Consider the following 11,195-nt stretch of genomic DNA (forward strand, 5'->3'; position numbering starts at 1 on the left):
ATTTTGTCAAATCATAGCTGAATTGCAAACACCGATTGGCTATGAATGCAAGAGTTCAGCAAAAATCAATGAAAGCATTCTGTGAAACGAAATTAGCTGAATTTACAATAAAGAATATTGTATAATTTGTTATTATTTATAAATAGGGTGCTATATTTTTTTACAGAATTAAGTTAAAATAAATGTATGTATGTATGTTATGTATACACATTTTTTTTCAGAGAGCAGGTAGTTAAACATTTACCAGCCCACAATTATATTGAGTATAATTGTATCTTCCCTGCCAAGAGACCCTCCCATTCTGAGTCATGCTTATGGGATGAAAGCCTGTATAGAACTAAACCTTAATACTTTGGACTATACATGCAAAGGCAACTTGTGCTAATAAAAATTGTCTTAGAGTAATTAAGAAAATACCATTTGTTCTTTTCAAGTACTTTGGAACAACACAAAAAATGCCAACAGAGGGTGTGGTCTGTTTTAATGAAAAAGAAAAGAAAAAAAAAGAAAACAAACCAGTTTAATTAGCATTCTGTATGTAAATAGATTTTGCCAAAGCCTGTGAAGAGTACTTGCAATAATTTATCTTCTTGGGTCAAGCACTATCTTCCCTCTGGATCTAGACCCATTCTTAGGTTTCATGGGAGCCCTCTTAGGTGGCCCAGCACTCCACTTGGGCCACATCTGAACAGTTATCCCTGTGCTAAAGAACCCCAGTGGTTCCCAATTGGCCTCAGGATAAAGTTTACACTCCTCAGTCACAATCTGTCCCAGGCTTTTTCCCAATTTCTTCAACTGTTTCCTTTTCCCAGCCTTGCTCTGATCCAGGGTCAGCAAACTATGGCCCAGGGGTCAAAGATGACCTGATTTTTGTACTAAGAATGGTTTGGGCATCTTTTTAATGGTTGAAAAAAAATCAAAGGAAGACTATTTTGTGACACTTGAAAGTGATATGAACCTCAGATTTGAGTGTTCATAAAGTTTTATTGGCTCCCAGCCACATCCGTTTGTTCGTTTATATACTTATTACCTGTTGTGGCAGAGTTGAATAGTTGTGACAGACGTGGCCCACACACCTCACATGTTTAAGTATCATCTGGCCCCTTACAGAATTGTCGACTCCATTCTAACCGCCTGAAACCTCACTTTCCCCAACTCACACAGCCCTTTTGTACTAAGCGAACTGAATGCGGTTCTGTGCCTCATTCTCTGTGGCCAAGAAGACAAGTCCTAACAGTACGCAAGGCCATTCACCGGCTTCCCCACGGCTCCAGCCTCATCCGCAGCCACTCAGCACCCCGCAACCCTTTCACCAACACTTAGGCCCTACCTAACTCTCATGTTCACTGCATTCATTAAGTATTTCCTCACGCCAGACCCCCAGCCTGGTACGCTCTTCCTCTTGTCCATCTGTCAAGCTTTGGTCCCCTTCAGGATCAAACCCAAATCTCCCCTCCATAAAGTCTCTCGAAGGTGCTCAGCAAAATCAACCGTCTCCTTGTCTCTGCTTCCAGAGTGACCTAGACGTCTCTGCAGGGCTTTTGTTAGGAAATGGGGTGAGTGGCCATCTCCACATCTTAGTGCCATAGCAGGGCTCACCTCCCCTCCCTTCTCCTGTGCTTGGTACCACTCTCTCCATGCCCATCAGCGTGTGAAGCAACTGTGTTGGCCAAGTAATGAGTCATACAAGATAGGAGCACTCGTTTCGTGGAACTGATAAGTCTCACCCTCACTCTGGAAATGAAATGCTTCGGCTCTCCCCAAGCGCGGGCTGCTTCGATCACAGAAATGTTCACAAGCTATCATGACCAGAGCATGTGTTTCCTCCTCTCACTGCCACCCCTAACTAGGCTCTGGGGGGCGAGGGGACATGTTGTATTTATCTTTGACCTCTAGCTCCAAAACAAGGCAGGCACACAGTAGGTGCTCAATAAGTGTTAATAGCATTGAATCACATGGAGGTGCTTCTCTTTGAGCACAAAAAAACGAGAGAAGACATAGCAATTTAATATCAGGACAATACATAGATTTGGGAGATGTGAGGGCAGAGTGGGCTTTTCCCATGATGGGGGTCTTCTGTTTGGCTCAAGTATTCTGGTAAAGATGTGTTTGTAGAGGGAAGTCAAGTACTGGGCGAGGGAGGGGGTGTTGACCTGATCCCTTTAGATCAGGGGTGTCCGAACTGCGGCCCGCGGGCCAACTGCGGCCCGCAATCCATTGTTAATTGGCACGCAGCAAATTCCAAAAATATATTTAGTTCACGTAAATAAACCAGGTGAGGCAATACATACTTCACCTCGAGTGAGTGGCCCGGCTGTTTGTGTATTTTACCGCATATGGCCCTTGGTGAAAAACATTGAAAACAGTTTGGACACCCCTGCTTTAGAGACTGAAATGTGCAACCTTCCTCCCTCAATACAGGAAGGCTTACGCGCTGCTACCTCCAGCATTGTGGTGCTGTGACATGACCATATGTGAGCTAAGGAGGTCCTGTGCCCTCAACACTTGCTACCCGAAGTGTGGTCCTGGACCAAGCAGCATTGGCATCATCTGGGAGCCTGGCAGAAGTGCAGAGTCCCAGGCCTACTGAGTCAGAGCCGATACTCGAACAAGACCTCAGGTCATTTGTCTGCACTTTATCATTGGAGAAGCATTTTGCAAGCATCCATAAAAGATACACCACAAGCAGGGACTTGGTTTTCCCATCCTGACAAAACCCAATATTCCAAATTATGTAAAGTATTCTGTATTAATTAAGGTTGTTTCCAGTCCTGAGATTTATGAAGGTTTCTTCCAGCTCAGAAGTGCCCTGCTATAGGGCATTCTGTCTTGTTGCTGCAACACTACATTGCTCAGTAATTCAAATACTATTTACCAACTACCTACTATATGCCAAGTGCTGTCTCCCAAACTAGGTTACTTTTGGAAAAATGATTATAGAGGGGCAAGTGTAGGCCAAACAGGAGGGTAAAACACTAATTAGCAGTAGACAAATTGGATTTCATTAAAATTAAAAACTTCTGCGCTTCAAAGAATACATCAAGAAAGTGAAGAAAACCTACAGATTGTGGGAAAACATTTGCAAATTAAATATCTGATAAGGGACTTGTATCTGGAATATGTAAAGAACACTTACAACTGAATAATCCAAAGACAATCCAATGAAAAAATTGGGAAAAGGATCAGAATAGACATTTCTCCAAAGAAGACGTACTTTTGTATTTGGTCAAAAAGCACATGAAAAGATGGTTTGTATTTGTATTTTTGTATTTTGTCTTTTTTGACCATTTGGTCAAAAAGCACATGAAAAGATGGTTAGACATCTTTAGTCAGAGGGGAAATGCAAATCAAAACCACAAAGTGATACCACTTCACACCCACTAAGATGGCTGTGATAAACAAGACAGATAATAAGTGTGGTGAAGGGATAGAGAAATTGGAATCTTCATACACTGTTGGTAAGAATGTAAAATTGTGCAGCCTCTTAGGAAAACAGTGGGGTGGGTCCCCAAAAGTTTAAACATAGAGTTACCACATGACCCAGCAATGTCCACTCCTCGTATATACCCAAGACAAACGAGAACACATGCCCACACAAAAACTTGTTCACAAATGTTCATGGCAGCACTATTTATAATAGCCAAAAAGTGGAAACAACCCAGTTGTCCAGCAACTGATGAATGAATAACAAAATGTGGTCAATTCATACAATGTGTATTAGTGTGCTAGGGCTGCCATAATGAAGAGCCACAAACTGGGTGGCTTACCCAGAAATTTATTGTCTCAGAGTTCTGGAGGCTGGAAGTCCAAGATCAAGGTGTCCGCAGGGTTGGTTCCTTCTGAGGCTGTGAGGGAGAACCTGTCTCATGCCCCTCTCCTGGCTGCTGGTGGAGTGCTGGCCGTCTTTGGTGGTCCTTGGCTTGTAGAAGCACCACTCTCATCGCTCTCACGTTCACATGGTGTTCATCCTGTGTCTCTGTGTCCAAATTTCCCTTTTTTTTTATAAGGACATTGATCTTGCTGGAGTAGGAACCCACCTACTCCAGTGTGATCTCACCTTAACTAATTATATCTGCAATGGTCCTATTTCAAAATAAAGTCATGTTCTGAGGTATTAGGATTGCAACATAGGAATTTTTAGGGGACACAATTCAATCAACACAACAACAGAATATTACTCAGCCATAAAAAGGAATGAGGTACTGACACAGGTTTCAACATTGGTGAGCCTTGAAAACATTGTGCTAAGTGAAAGAAGACAGATACTAAAGATCACACATGTAGGATTCCATTTATATGAAATATCCAGAATATGCAAATCTATAAAGACAGAAAGCAGATTACTGGTTGCTTAGGGCTGGGGAGGGGATGCAGGAGAGGGCAGTGATAACTAAAGGGTACAGGGACTTCTTTTTGGGGTGATGAAAATGCTCTGAAGTTGACTGTGGTGATGGTTGTACAACTCTGTGACTATGCTAAAAACCATTGACTTGCACACTTTCAATAGTTGAATTATATAGTATGTGAATTATTAAATGGTTGAATTGTATGTATGTGAATTATATCTCCATAAAGCTGTTACCAAAACAAAACACAAATTCGTGTTATTAAAGTGTTAAAGACTAATATATATGACCTCTGAACTTTGGAGTCTAAAGTTCAGATCCTGGCTCTGCAACCTTCTAGCTGTTCCCTTGAGCGAGTTGCTCTTGGAGCCTTAGCTTCTCCGTTGGAGGGAGGTACGACCATATATCCAGCAGGGCTGTTACAAGAATTAGAAATTATCTAGATAGAATACCTGGCACATAGCAGTTGCTCAATAAAGGCTATTATTAGTCATCCCACCCTTGAAAACAGAGTGTGTTTCTGTCACAGACAAGTCTTTCTTTGTGTCATTTTTTTTTTAAAAATCATCAAGTAAGGTGTTTTTAATGCCTCTCAGGAAGCAAACTCCCCAAATGGAGCTAAAACTTAGAAGAAAAACATAGTCTCTCCTATTATTCATGCCACGGGAGGACCCAACTCTGTGCTGCTTTTCTGCCTCTGACATTTCTTCCCCGACTCTTGTTTTTATTCCTTGAGCTGATAATTGAAGCTGTCAGGGAAGGCTCTCGCTGTGGGTATTTCATTGACGAATTCCAGCTGGGACTAACGAGCGTGTTGTTGAGTTGGAGAAAGAGAGATGGCCCCTTAGGAAGGAGCTCACACTCACGGCAGTGGGGGATTTGAGCGTCTGGGCTGTTTGGTTATTAAATCTGTGTCCAGGAGGGTTTTCCAGCTCATCCATTTGAAGCGGCGGGACTGAGTCAACCTGTGTCTCAAGAGTGGTGTGAATACAGAAAGACACCTTGAGAATAAGCTGCTGAAATAAAGTGTGGGTAGACAGTGATTCATCTGCCACCAGTCTAAGCATTTCCTGATGCTTTAAAGAAAAATTAGAATCCAGTACTCCTCTGGACATCAGTTGGACATCTCCATCACAGTAATATTAAGGGATGCCATTGGAAGCTATTCATGGTATTCACGGGTGATGAACCATGTGCCAGGCTCTGTGCTGGACTCTGGGAATATGGAATGAAGGTCAAATGGTGGCTGAAGAGGCACCAGGCTGCATGCACATAAACCAAGCAATGCCCTTCAGCAGCAGAACAGGAGCTCAAGGTCACAGAGAAACATTCCCCAAGCAACACTTGGGTCCCTATGCGACTTGGTGCCATACGGTCTGAGTATCAAGGGCCGATCAAGCCTCCCCCCAAATTCCATTTTCTCCTAAGTCTCTGGATGATCTAACTTATTTCATCCTGTCACTAAGCCTTGAACAGGTCCAGTCCAAACCCTCCTAAGGTTATGACTCATAAATCGAGTAGCTGCAGTCTTAGTTAGAACCACTCATGAACTTTGAGGAAATGTGGAATGGTTGGCCAAAGCCCCCACCTCTCACCCTTGTTCTGAGTGCTTCTTTCCTTCCGGAACATTTCTTCCTGGTGTCCTCACACCCAGCACAGGCCTCTCCTATTATGTGGTCCCTGTGGTCACCCAGACCAGCATGGTCTCCTTTCACTGCTTACCTTTTGTGGGACTGGCCACCGGCTGACCCGCCTATCCCTTCTGCCAGTTCCCCGTGGCTTGGAAGCACTGCTGTTACTTGCCTAGTCGTAAGAATTTACAGGGACTCTTTTGAAAATCCAGATTCTGGCAGGCCCTACTGTAGATCTGATGAATCAGTCTTTAGGGGAGGGACCTGGAAATCTGGATTTTTAATATGTGCTCCAGGAGATTTTCGGTAAAGCAAGTTTAGGAAGCTTTATCTAGCATGTTAGAAAAGATGCTTAAAACCAAGACTTTTGGATTTCTGGGCAAATGTGTCAGTGCAAATCATAGAAGTGAGTGTGTTTGTACGTGAACAAGCCCCTTCCACAGAGCATTAACTCTTTGAGGTCTCTGGGGAGCCATTTACACAATTATGATCTTAGAGCAAAAATGTTCCCCCCAAGAGATCTGAAAGTGCCTAATACTCATTCTAAAAGTGCTCGCTCAACTGCCGCCCAGGGGCTGGTTGGTTTGCCTGTAGGATTTGGAGCTGTGGATATTTCTTGTCTCTAGAAGCAGAATAACCCTTAATCATATAAGAGACCTAACCATGACTTTAAACAGAGACTTCATTTTCTCTCAGTTCTGTGGAATTCCCAGTGTTTGTGAGGCCATATCTGTGACTGTCTTTGGAAAGGGTTTGCGAGTTGTTTTCTAAGATCTTTTAACTTGTCTGGGGAGCAGCCTTTAGTGAACTACTTAGGGCAACCCCGGGGTCAGGCACCAGATGGCTGGTGGGAAACCACCTCTGGATTTGCAGTCAGGCATTTTTTCTCCGAGGGTTTCTTTTTCTGTTGTTGTTTTTAAGCCGGGTCCACACCCTGCTTACATTTGCTCCAGTGTCCCCTTCCTTCACCTTCTGGTCTCTCCCTCTCTGTTTGAGTTTCTCAGCCAAAGCTGACCTCACTCGCAGACTCTGCATTGCATTTTGGTGCGTCCCACTTACCGATGCCAAAAAGTGAGCTGTGCCATTTGCTCAGGCCCTTTTCAAATTTTCCATAAGGCTCTGAGCATAACAACTCTGGGCCTGGGCTCCTAGTCTCCACTAGGGTCCTGTCCTCAACCTACACTAGGCAGTGCCCAGAATGTGCCAAGAAGGCTGGGCCAGACCTGTGGGAATGGCAGATTGGGTACACTGGGTCAGCCAGAATCATTATTCTGGAGACAGGACACAGCAGAGGAGTGACCAAGGGACTGGATGGGAGGAGAGCCAGCTGGTCAATGCCTCCTTTGTGCCTGCTCAATAATATGACACAGCAGTTCAGCCTGGAGCTGTTAGAAGCAGAGCACATCTCATAGACCTCGGACCAGATCGAAAGATGCTGATGTTATAGCAGCATAGGATTGCTTCACTTGTGTTGAGTGGGGGGTCTAGAGCCCCCCTGACTTGCAGACTGAACAAGTGGTTCTCACACTTGAATCTAAGAGTCTCTCAGCTGAGCAAAAGACAGGTAGTCTAGCTTCCTTGCTTAGAAAGTCCCACCAGAAGGAGCAGAAAAGATGGTTTGCTTTGACTGAGGCCCCAGGGAATGACAACCCAAAGTAAAGAGATAATTCACTCCATGGTTCTATTAATCTGATCTGCTCTTCTTCCTCATCCAGTTGTCCAGACAGAAACCGTGGCACCACCCTAAGTGCTTCCCTTTCACCATCCCACGAATCCAGTCTGTCACCAGGTCCTGACGACTCCATTTTTTAAATACCCATAGTGGTCCCCCATCCTCAATTCCCACCTCATCCCTCATTGACTCAGACCCTCATCCGTTTTGCGCATGGAGTACGTTGCTTCATACGAAGTCCTCCCGTCTCCAGCGCAGACGACGCTCCAGTCCATGCTGTCTACAGGGGTGCCAGAATTATTTCCCAAAAATGCCAATCTAGTTATGGCACTTGCTTAAAAAGCTTTTGTCTACTGGCAAAAATAACTCTCCAGATAAATCCACACAAAAAATGGTATATTCATGAAAAAAAGGAAAAAGAAACAAAAAGCACCACCACAGTGCGGGAACACACACCTCCAACCTGGAGCTCCAATCGGCTCCCACATGAAGAAGGAAAATAGCCGCCCGGTTCCAAGATGGCTATTCTGTTTATTAGCATTCCTTCCCCTGAAGTTACCACAAAGTGGTAGAGCATCGGGGGGGGGTGTGGGGTGGAGGGCCCAGCTCCAGCCACAGTCCTCCCAGCTCCATGGTGCAGCATCCCAAGATGTCAGTTCACTTTTATCACTTTCAATGACTCTCCATAGTCTGTGAATAAAATGCAAATTCCTTAGTGTGCTATATCAGGCCCTTCACAGTCTAGACTGCTTGTTGACCCTAATTTCTCATCAATCCTCATATACATGCAGAGATACAATCACACTGAACCCATTCATTCATTTGTTCGTTCATTCATTCATTCTTCATTCTGAGTTCCTGTTATATATATTTCAGATCCTGTGCTAGGCTCTGAGAATTCCAGTGGTGAGCAAGATAGCCATAGTCCCTGATGCCCTAGAGCTGGCAATCAAAGGCAGAGGACCACTTTAAACAAGAAGATACACTCAAGTTCAATGGTGCTATGCTGGAGCACATGCAGAGGGGTGTCACTTAGCCTAAGGTGCGGGAAGGCCCCCGATCCAAAGGAATCAGTGAGCAGTGGTGAATAGAGTTGGAAGTTGATAGTAAGAGATAGTATGTGCTAAGATTCAAAGGAGAAAGAGCTTAGTGTTTTCAAGTAACTGAAGGACAGTGTGGCATGAGAGTGATGAGAGCGAAAGCTGGAGAGGTGCACAGGAGGCCGGGCATGGAAGAGCCTAGAAGATTCCATGTTGCAGACTTTGTGATGTTATCCAGGGGTAATGGACAGCCACTGAACCACTTTCAGCAGATTTGCATTTTTGAAAGCTCTCTCTGGCTGCAATTTGGGGAATGCATCAAACAACTGACAGCTTCCCAAATTGCTATGCATTTTAGCACAGCTGTGCCTAAGCACAAGCCTTTTCAGCCAGCTCTTGTGTACGTGCTTAGTCAGATCCTTCCATCTTTCAAAACTCAGCTCAAAATCCTTAAAATCCAAAGCTCCCTGTTCCCTCCTCTCTGCCCGGGGTGGGCTGCACACATCTCCACTTTCGCTTCCTCAGCATGCTGGTCATTGTTCAATTAGAGTATTTTCTCCATTACATGTCAGTACCCGCGACAGGCTGTGAGTTTATACAGGCAATCCAGTCTGTGTTCCTCTCCGCTTAAATCCCTAAGGCCTAGGCTTGGTAGTTGCTTTAAAAACATGTTCTTTGAATAGATAAATTTACACCAGCTATGCTATGCTGGAGCACATGCAAAGGGGTGTCACCTAGCCTAAGGTGCGGGAAGGCCTCCGATCCAAAGGAATCAGTGACCAGTGGTGACTAGCACAAAAAGGTACACAAAAGTTGAGATTCCAGTGCTCTGTGACTCCCTCCACACGAAGTCTTTCTCTCTCCACTGGAGGGGTCCCATTCATCATAGACCCAGGAGCCTCACAGGGTTTACCAGTCCCAGAATGTCTTTTTCTTTCACATGCTATACATACATTGCAGCTATTGGCTCCTGGAGGAAAGGAGAACTCTACGGCACCCTTCCAATCTTTAATGATGGTGGAAACCCTTGACTTTGTACCTAATTTTGGGCAAAGGCCTGGTCAGGAAGTCTAAATTTAAAATTGGCTTCCCTGAAGGGGCACAGGGCAGGTTGTGCCATGCATTACTCGGCACTCCCTTCCTGTCAGTCATCATTGAGCTGCATCTCTATTAGGCTTTGGGGGGTGGGGTAGATGCCAACAGCGTCCTGAGGAAGCAGTACCTTTTCCAACCTCACAAATGGCGCTGCGTGGGTTTGATACACTAGGAGCACATCTTTAGTGAAGATGCTAGAAACTTCGTTTGGTTGATTATGTGTTTATTATTTGTAAGTAGCTTCTAGCAGTTTTTAGTTATGGTTAATTGATTTAAGGAAGACTAGGCTGGCTCTGTTGGAAAAGGTCTTAATGTTAGGCCGGCAGAGGTGTGCGATTGGCATCGTTTGCCTCACAATGGAATCTTGCAAACAGTAACTGCCTTTACTCGTTGATGAAAACTGAGACTCATGTGTTCATTTGATCCTTTATTCATTCACTCAACATATTTATGGAGCATCTTATTGGGCCTAGCAATTTGCCGTTTACACATGTTATGTCCTCACAAAACCTTTATTGTGCAGGTATTGTCATTCCCACTGCACAGGTTAAGTCCTGTGCTCAGAGCTGCACATTTAGGCCACGATGGAGCTGGGATTCCAGCCTGGGCCCTCTCCCTCCAGAGACTTCATCTTTCCAGGGGAGACATAACATACAGAGAAATACCCACGATCTGCAATAGAACATGACAAGTGACCTCCAAAGGGGCGCCCACAACGTTTCTGGGAGGTAAGTGGCGGCAGAGACCATTTCTGACCACCAAGATATGAGATCGCTTCCTGGAGGAGGTGGCATTGGCACTGGACTTGATAGGATTTGAATGTGCAGAAAGGGGGTGAGACCTCCTCTTTCTACAATCCTTCAATGGTGGTTCTAAAAGCCACCCCGGGAGCTTTAAGTTTTAGACAGATACAAACACAAGGAAGTGGTAAAATGAAGCGAAAAACACCAAGATTAAATTATGTGAGGATCTCTTGGCACAGATAAATGAGGAAGCACATAAAAAGTCACGGCCCCCGCCCCCACTGTGGCCAGCAATTTAAGAGGCAAGTGGCTACACATGATACAAGCATGCACAAGGTAGGAGCATCAAATTAGCAGAGCAACCTCCAGGAGCCAAAGTGATGTTTGATTTTATCTTCATAGGCAATAAAATGTGAAGCATTCTTTGGCAGCAGTCAGAGAGGCAGACTGCTGGCTTTTCATAAGTCTCTGGCGTTTTACAGCATGTCAGTTAACCTAGCAGTTCTTGCAACAGAGACTCCATACTTTGTGCTGGGGCGGGGTGAGTGTGCAAAACAAACTGTGAGTATCAGAGCTTGTGACACAGCACTTAGCCTTCATGTTCTTCTGCCTCTTCCTAGGTCCATTCAGTTAAAGAGCTCGTCTGGCGTATATTCCAGGGTTCTCGT

This window comes from Rhinolophus sinicus, chromosome 2, assembly GCF_057876585.1.
Source record: "Rhinolophus sinicus isolate RSI-liver-muscle chromosome 2, RSI-T2T, whole genome shotgun sequence".
NCBI lineage: Eukaryota > Metazoa > Chordata > Mammalia > Chiroptera > Rhinolophidae > Rhinolophus > Rhinolophus sinicus.